Consider the following 9,560-nt stretch of genomic DNA (forward strand, 5'->3'; position numbering starts at 1 on the left):
CATTCATATGTACACAGTTTGCACTGTGGCAAAAGTAGAGTTATATTTTAAAAAATTAGAATTTTTTGAAATTTTATTGATATTAAAGACTTTGTTCTGCTTATACTCTCTTTGGTTTACCAAATCAAACTCAGTCATTAACAGGCATTTCTAGCATTGAGTGCTAATAACAGCAGCTTTTTAAAATTCTTTAATTTCCCAGGTCAAAGACCAAGGGCAGAGGTCATCGAGAGGTCAAGTCTAATCTACTTATGGATGTGGCAGCCTTAACTATGGATGTTCAAGCCAGACATTGCCAGCAGAGCCACATCTCATCACCCACAGGTGAGTTTTTACTAGTAATCACAGATACTTGAGGATATCAAAGGAAATTCTTTATTAAGAACCAAAGTTATAGATTCCTATCTTGGGTTCATTACTTTGAATTTTTGACCCAAATCATATATATCGATTAGACCATGTTCAATTCTATGATCTTTAGAAGATGCAGCCTACAGCTGAAGAGAAACAGATACAACACCAATATCTTATCCTCTCTGAAGCCCAACTGAGAGCCCCTGGAGTCAGAAGTTTTTAAGACAAGAAAAAGTCATCCTTCTTCGGGACAGAGAGAGTAGAGGCTAGTCAAACATTCAACTTTAAATTGTTAACATGACTTGTTAGAATGTGATGGAACAAGCAGAATACCTTCTAAGTTTCATGATTTTTCTCCAGAATACTAAGATGGATTACTTTGAAGGCCAGTTTCCCCATAAATGTCTTTATTCAGTGAAAAAATTAATTTCCCTATAAATTAATTCCCATTAAAATGCTGAAAATATCATAGTCTCTGACTAAAAGGAAACAAAACAAATTGAGCAGTTGAATAGCAGTGTAAAAAATTCCATACAAGGATCTTACTGCAGCATGATGTATAATAGTGAAACTGGATGTAATCCCAACTCTATCTAAGAAGAAATAAACAGATCATGGTATTCCTGTTCTTTGGAGTACCTGTAAAACATCTAAAAAGCTAAGTTAGAGTGACGTGCATGGATAAGGAGAGACATCTATGATATATGGTTTGAGAAACAGGAAATTGCAAAACAATGTAGTTATGTAATTTATGTTAAAAAAACTTTGTGTATTTATAAATTCATAGGAAATGTCCAGAAGAATAAGCTGCAACCTCTTAACAATAGTTCCTTCTGACTAGAGGAGTTTGCAGGGAAGGGGATGGAAGGGGAGGGTTTCACTTTACTCTACATAGATCTGTGTAATTTGACTTTTTTTACAGTATGTATTTCTTTCATAATTAGAAAAATGAGTGATGTGACCGTTTGGTGCAGGGCAACAATATTATGTTCACCAGTCTCTGTACTGTATGTTACTGCACAGCACGGACTGTAGGAGAAAGCCCAGAGGAGCAATGAAGACAAAGAAGACAGGACACCTGCAAAAAGTCAGTGGAGTATTTCTATGTAACAAACCTTCCAGGTGAGTGACGGTCAGTATCTTCCACTGCTCCAGCTCTCGCAATGAACCTAGAACCTGCCCAGGGTAAGCCTGAGGACCACGCCCCACTAGTCCATTCCCCGCCCAGAGCCTGTTTGTGCAGAGTGACTGCCATCAAGCAGATGATGGACTCAGGATGGGGCGTGTGCCTTGAGGGGGTCTGGCAGAGAGGTGCAAAGTGGAACACCAGCCAAGTGCACACACCTGAGAGGCAGAGTTCCAGGTGGAGGCTCAAAATGTACCAAGAAACTGTGTGAAGTGAAGGAAGCTACTCGACCTCTCTGAACCTCAGTGTCCTCCCCTGTAAAATGGGTGTCACAGGCCTACTTCACAGAGCTGTTGGGGAAGATACATAAAAGTGCCTGTGACAGCGATTGTCCACATTATTAACAAAGTCGTATCCGACTTCAGAATAATCGATGAAAAGAATAATGTTGATGAGACCAAAGATGAGATACCCAGCTTCGTAAGCAGCCCCAGCAGCATGAGAATGAGAGGACCTCTGAGTAAGCAGGGTTCTTCACAGCTCCACTGGAGAGGACGAACACAGGCTACAACAGTATAAGTGGGTGTTGTGTAGTGACCTATTTAGAGATCGTGGGTCCCTAAAGACACTGTCAAATACAGTTACACACAGTGGCTCCTAGGAAACAACTACAAAGCAATCAATGAAACAGATAGGAATGGGAAGGGGGTGAGCAGAGGAGGGTCAGAGGCACAAAATATGATGGAAGACACTGAACCATGATGAGCGCCCAGCTCTCAACAGCTGCTGTGGTTGCGCCAGGAGATCAAACGTCTGAGACAGCCATTGTGGGGACTGCTGGGAGCACAGTGGTCACTGCGGCCACACCCCAACAGCAGTGCATCAGAGCACACACACCCCGAGACTTTCATCTCCATTAATCCTTGTTTCAAGATGATGAATATCCTCATGTTACAATGTCTCCTTCCAACCCTTGTGGACGAGCGTCATCAGAACCCCCTGAAGAGGGCACAGGCCAGAGTAGGATGCAACACTGGGGGCTGGGGGAGCGGCGCTGCACCTGACTACACGGACTATCACCTGGACCTATTGAACATGAGAGAAGAACCCGAGGATGTGGTCTAACGAGACTTCCCCGTCTTGCCGCATTCAGAGACACTACAGAGTTTCTTGTCCTTTCTTTACAAAAATAGTAAGGAATTCATGTGTCATTAATTCATAAAGAGGCAAATTCTTGACAAAGTGACAGAGTCCAGTTTCCACGACCAGGTTTTTCAGTTGTTTTGATAATATCCCACATTCAGGAATTGGAAATGTAACCTATTGGGACATGTAATATAAACAAGGGCTTTTTTCACGTAGATCAATGCCCAGATTTTTAGAGATGACATAAATCATGAAAGCTGCTAACCATTCCTCCACAGGTTTCAATAAAACTTTGAAGTTAGTTTACTGATCTCAGGAAAAGAGAATTTGGCAATTCAAGTTTTTTGATTCTGCATTCAAGCGTACAGTACGGCCAAGAGAATGAGCAGAAAAAAATTAACAGGAAGGTCTTGCTTGCATTTTATCTTTTGCAAATAAGCAAGCTATTTTATGCTCTGTTCCTTTCACTACTCTAATCAATTTTTAAAGAAATATGGTACAACTGACTATCCCTAGGTGTGTTTATCCTGGAACCTTGCCAGAATCCAAAGCAGAGATGTTAAAGCTGACGGGTTTCAAATGCTGGCCAAGTGCTGTCTACTTTGAACATCCCTCTCCCAAAGCTGGACCACTGGTCTCTTCCTGAGGGATCAGAGTCACCACCTGTGTCCCTGAGAGACTGGCCACTCACACTTGGGCTGAGATTAGGCAATCAATCTAAAGGGCAAAATACTTAAGCTATTATCATCTTAAGGTTGCTGTTTCGGAGGCCTCTGCACTGGAATGGGTTGGTGAAAACAGCCTACTAGATACTTGCCTGGGAATTAGGCCATTCTTTGCTCTCAGTGGCTCCTGGGGAAACCAATCATTAACGTCAGGGATGCCTCAACTTCCACATCTGCGAAAAAGGCAAGCAACAGCCAATGATACCACTCTGCAAAGCTCTTAAGTTGTGCTTGCAAGAGGGGCCACAGGAGCGAATTTCTCCCAGAGGCTGATGAAATGATGGCACTTTGGCTGGAGAAGGCAGAGGGCAACAGGCAAAGTGGAAAGTTTCTGGGATGTCAAACCAGTTCCCATAAGCGGTTTAGAGAAGCACCTGGCCCTGGACTAGGTAGGAGGCTGTGGAAAGACCCACAGGCACACAGAGGGGAGGAGGAATCAAGCAGAGGAGGGAGTAGGTGCGGAAGAGGCGCGAGCCCGGCTTCAATTTTGGACAAAAGCAGTTGCACGCTGCAGGCCCGAGGCTGCCCATGCAGCCGCCACACCCTCCTAACTCCCTGGTGCTCGTGTGCCCGTCACATCCCTCCAGGACTCAGTCCACGTGGAGCGGTGCAGGACCTGAGTCCTGAGTCAAGGGCGGTTTGGCCCTCGGCCAAGTGCACACCGCCCTTTTCCTCCCCCCAGGGCTAGGCATCGCCCCGTGCCCAGAGCATCCTGGGAGTTGTAGTCCTGCAGCCCTGCGGGCTGCCGGCTGTGAGTGGTTAAGAGACAACGGTTGCGGTCCCAGCATGTGCAGCGAGGGGCCCCGCCTCCCGCGACTTCGCCCCTTCTCTCCACCACGCCCACTTTCCACGCCCTGCCCCGCCCCCCCCGGGGCCGGGCTGCGCACGTTGAGGCTGGCGCCCAGGTGGGGCTAACCAGCCTAGTGGAAGCCCACGTAGAAACTCCCTGGCCGGTCTGTGAAAGGTAAGTTCACGACCTAAAATGGAAATCCTGGGTGCCTGGGAACCTGGATCTTGCCTTCTCAAAGCCACCTGTCCCGCCATCCCCTCCATCCCTCTGGCTGCCAAGATCCTCCCTCTGGACCCCGTGGTCAGGGTCGCTGCAGAGCGCCTCTTGGAGCCTGCCTGCCTGAAGGGCCCATACCTTGGTCAGGCCTCTTAGCCATGACATTCATTTATTTGCTGTTGTTTTCCTAGTTTCCTAAAATGGAAGCTTAGATTATTGATTTTAGATCTTTCCTGTTGTCTAATACATGCATTCAATGTCACAGATGTCCATCTTAGCCCACCTTTGGCTGCATCCCACACATTTTGATAAGCTGCGTTTTAATTTTTATTTATTCAAAACATTTTAAAATTTTTCTTGAAATTTCTTCTTTGACTTGTGTTATTTATATGTGTGGGGGTTTTTTTGGGGGGGGTCGCAGAGGTCAACAAACTTTCTGGAAAGGGCCAATGAGTAAATATTTTAGGTTCGAGAGTGATGTGGTCTCTGTCTTTACCACCCAGCTCTGACACTAGCACAAAAGCAGCCATAGAGAATATTTAAATGAATGAGCATAGCTGTGTTGCTCTAAAATGTTATTTAGGGATGCTGAAATAGTCTTCGTCTTTTGCTTTTTTCTTCCAACTATTTAAAACTGTAAAAACCATTCTTAGCTTGGGGCCATACAAAAACAGGCAGCAGGCCAGATTTGGCACTGGGCAGAATGTAGTTTGAGAGAAAAAAAAAAGAACTCTGTTGTTTAATCTCCAAGTATTTTGGGACTTTCCGGCTATCTTTCTTTTATTGATTTTTAGGTTAATTCCATTGCAGTCGGAGAGCAAATATTGCATGATTTCTATTCTTTTAAATTTCTTCAGGGTATGTTTTATAGTGTCTATCCTGGTCAGTGTCCTAGGTGAGTTGAGAAGAATGTGTAATCTGTTGTTATTGGAGGACTTAGTCCATAGATGTCAACTGTGTCCAGTTGCTGTCCATGTTGCTGTTGATCCAGCTGTGTCCTCACTGCCTTCTGCCTGTTGGATCTGTCCATTTCTGTTAGAGGTGTGCTCAAGTTTTCAACTATGATACTGGACTCATCTATTTCTCTTTGCAGTTCTATCAGGCTTTGCCTCACCTTGTTGTCAGGCATGTACCCATTTAGGCTATCCACATCTTCTTTGAGCATGGACCCCTTTATCATTACATAATGTTCCCCTTTATCCCTGATAGATTTCCTTGCTCTGGAGTCTACTCTGTCTGAAACTAATATAGCTACTCCTACTTTCCTTTGATTAGTGTTAGCATGGTATATCTTTCTCTATACCTTTACTTTTAATCTATATGTGTCTTTATATTTAAAGTGGGTTTCTTGTAGACAACATATAGCTGGGTCTTGCTTTTTGATCCACTCTGACAATCTCTGTCTTTTAATTAGTGTATTTTGACCATTGACATTTACAATGATTATTGATATGGTTGGATTAATACCTGTCATATTTGTTACCATTTTCTATTTGTTGCCCTTGTATTTTGTTCCTATTTTCATATTTCACACTTTTTCTGACTTGTGGTTTTAACTGAGCATTTTATGAGATTCCCTTTTGTCTTATTTCTTAGCATATCAATTATATATATATTTTAAACATGTTAGTGGTGCTATAGTGTTTGCTTTATACATTTACAACTAATCTAAGTCCGTGTTCAAATAACACTATAATGTTAGACAGGTAGTGCAAATACCTCATAACAACAAATATTCCTAATTCCGTCCTCCTGTCTTTCTTTTTTTTAATAAATTTTTATTTATTTATTTATTTTCCCCCAAAGCACCAGTAGATAGTTGTATGTCGTAGTTGCACAGCCTTCTAGTTGCTGTATGTGGGACGTGGCCTCAGCATGGAACTCGTCTAGTGAATTTTTCAATTCAATTATTATATTCTTCAGTTCCAGAATTTGTTTGGTTCTTTTTTATAGTTTTTATCTCCTTTTTGATATTTTTCACTTTGTTCATGTATCATTTTCCTGATTTTCTTAGTTGTCTGTCTTCTCTTTTACCTTGTTCATCATTTTTAAGATGGTTATTTTGAATTCCTTGTCAGGTAATCCCTTGTTCTTTGTTTCTTTAGGGTCAATTTCTGGAAATTTGTTTTGGTCTCTTGATTGGGCCATGTTTCCCTATTTCTTTGTATGCCTTGTGATCTTTTGTTGAGACACTGCCATTTGAAAAACAGCCACCTCTTCTAGTCTTTATAGACTGGCTTCATGTAGGGGAAGACTTTCACCAGTCAGCCCACTAGAGATTCTGGGACCTCTCAGAATTTCTCTGGGACGTGTCTTCTCTGGGCTTGTGCGTGTGATTTCCCAGTCAAATAGGCTTGCCCCCATTTCTTCTCACGAGCCTGTCCTCTCTCTTTCCCTGGTGTCTGAGATACTGCAGTCTCCCTGATGCTGCAGCATCTTGACACCTCACTTTGTTCTCAGTGGCCCCCAACCTGGCAAGCAACTATGCCACCAGTTCTCATCAGCACTCTTAGTCAAGTGAGACAGAATATTCCCTCAAGGAGCCCCACAAAAACGTTGGGCCTATGTTCCACTCTTCTCTTTTCTTCCTGCAGGAGAAGCTGGGCATTGGGAGTTTTCTCCCAACTGTGCCATGCTATGGGGGGGGGAAAGCTAGGGCAGGCAAAATGCAACAAGCTTTTCTACCTGCTTCAATGTGGCTCTCTTGGCTTTGTATTAGCCTGGGTGCTGCAGCCTCTTAACTGGTTTCTGGAAGTCTGACAAAGGCAATTTGGTCTGTATGTTGTTAAGTTGGTGTCTCTATGGGGCAACAAGGGCCTGGGTCTTCCTATTCTGATATCTTGCTGATATCCCACCCTCTCAAGCTCTATTTTTAAATGTAATACACTATACTCCTTTGAACCGAGAACTGATTTTTCTGACTTTGCTGCAACTGAAAATTTACTTAACCATTTCAATTGCAAATAAGTGATTGAATTGGGATATTGTCATTCAGCTTCACAGTGGTCATGAGAAGTCATTATCTTAATACTAAGATACACTAAGAAAAATCCAAGGGGACAAAGCATATAGTCCTATGTCTGTGTTGTTGTTGCTGCTGCTGTTTTACAGTCATTTAGACTGTGAGCACAGACTCCGTAGTCAGACTTCCTGGGCTTTTATCCAAGCTCTACCACTTACTAGCCGAATGTCCTTGAGCAGGTCATGTAATCTCTCCTGCCACAGCTTCCTCATCTATAAAAAGGGAAGAACAAAATTACCTACCTTATAGGGTTGAGGATTAAATTATATGCTTAGAAAAGTACCTGACAGAGGGTAAATACTTGTTATTGTTGTTCCTACTATTGTTTTGATTCATACAGAAAAAAATCATTACCTGAGAAAATGAATTTAAAATTGATTTTTAACTTGGGGAGAAAAAAATGAGAATTTATGAAATCCACTGTTGTTCTTTTCTCATGAAATCTTCGTTTCCATTCATATTAACAGAAGGAATAATAGTATAAATAGAATAGTAAAGCAGCTGTGAATACCCAATTATATTTTATTTAAGCTAATCTTGAAGTTAGTTTATTTGGCTTAGTATAGGTCAGTGGAATGGATTAGCCAAACACGATGTGTGGCAGGGAAGGAAGTGGATGGGTCAGATGGTGTGAAACACTGGTTGCAAATTGGCAGATGTTAATAACTGTTGACATCCATTGGGTGTTCAGTCACTGCCCTAAGCACTTCACTTGTAGTTACTCTTTCAAGTCTGACAACACATTCAGGAGTAGATATTAGTATTATCTCCATTCTGAGGTGAAGAAACTGAGGCCCTGAGTGGGTAAACAACTTGCCCAAGATCATACAACTAGTCATTGGCAGAATCAGAATAATCCACGCATGTATCATTGAGAATTAACTTTACATGGTGAAGAAAATAAGAATGTCATTAATTATCATAGAATCTTAATTTGAAGGAATTTACATGTAATCTCTTTGAATCACTAGGATATTGGTGCCAATTTGACATCAGATGATATTTTTCTTAAAGTTCAAGTACATAAATAACTGTATGTGTAAAATTAATGCAGAACTATTTCAAAGAGTGTTTTTTTTACATGGTATGATTTTTTCCCCCAGAACTCAGTTAATATTGTCAAGATAACTAGCCATTTTTCTGGAAATTGAGGTACATAGTCCTACTTCTTAAATTAGTCTCTCCTTTGAATTGATGTGTTACTAGTAATTTATCATTTGAATGATATGATCTATCTCTTGTAAGAGTCCCTGTAATTGTTTCTTAAGAGTCTTAACTTTGTGTGTGTTGTTCTCAACTGGGGACAATCCCCTCACCCAGGGAATACCAGGCAGTATCTGGAGACATTTTTGATCGTCACAACTTGGAGGAGAGTGAGGTGCTACTGGCATTTAGTGGGTTGAGGCCAGAGATGCTGCTAAACCTCCTACAGTGCACAGTAAGCAAAGAATGTTAATAGTATCAAGGTTGAGAAACCCTGGTGTGTGTGTGTGTGTGTGTGTGTGTGTGTGTATCAATGTCATTCTAAAACATAGGGATACAAAAAGAAATTAATTTTTAGATGGTACTTTGTTATCAAATGCAAATGTTTATTCTTTATCATTCAGTTATAATTGATCACTTCCAAACAACTGTCACTTGATAAGATTCTATAAATGTGTATTGAGCACTTCTTCTTTGCCAGGCACCATGCTAGACACTAGAGGTAGACACCATTCCTGCCATCATGAATCTTAGTATATCCTTCTAAAGGGACCTGAACATTAAGTTTTGTATCAGCCTAGATTAGACTATTTCACAGTATGATATTGTCCCAAAAAAGACGAAAGGAAATTGGCTGTTGACTTTCTCAACTCAAGATAGAAATATAAAAGTAAATTAAATGAAAATAAATGGAATCAATGAAACTGGTCATTGTTGGCTTGAGTAAGTTGATGGAAAGTGTTGGCGATGTCAAACCACTGATTTTTCTTCTGTCCTTTAGGGAGTAAAGTTTCACAGATACCATTGCTCTTACTAAAAGGAGCTGTCTCTTAGGACATAGTGAAAATGACATTTGGAATTTTTAAAATGGTCTCTTCTAGTCCTACTCTTTCTGTTTAGTGACACTGTTAGTGTTATGCATAATCTGGCAGAGCTAACTTTATGCAGGAATGAAATGAGTACAGCCACGTAAGAGCA

The 9,560-nt window shown here is 41.5% G+C and overlaps 1 long non-coding RNA gene across 1 annotated transcript in view; it reads left to right on the forward strand.

Annotated features, from left to right (window-relative positions):
- Positions 1 to 258: 258 nt before the first annotated feature.
- Positions 259 to 9,560, forward strand: part of LOC131420616 (uncharacterized) — a 34,650-nt gene continuing 25,348 nt past the window's right edge. The window contains exon 1 of the long non-coding RNA XR_009223602.1: positions 259 to 324. This is a non-coding gene — a long non-coding RNA (uncharacterized LOC131420616). The remainder of the gene's footprint in view (positions 325 to 9,560) is intronic.

This window comes from Diceros bicornis, chromosome 23 (assembly GCF_020826845.1).
Source record: "Diceros bicornis minor isolate mBicDic1 chromosome 23, mDicBic1.mat.cur, whole genome shotgun sequence".
NCBI classification, from domain to species: domain Eukaryota; kingdom Metazoa; phylum Chordata; class Mammalia; order Perissodactyla; family Rhinocerotidae; genus Diceros; species Diceros bicornis.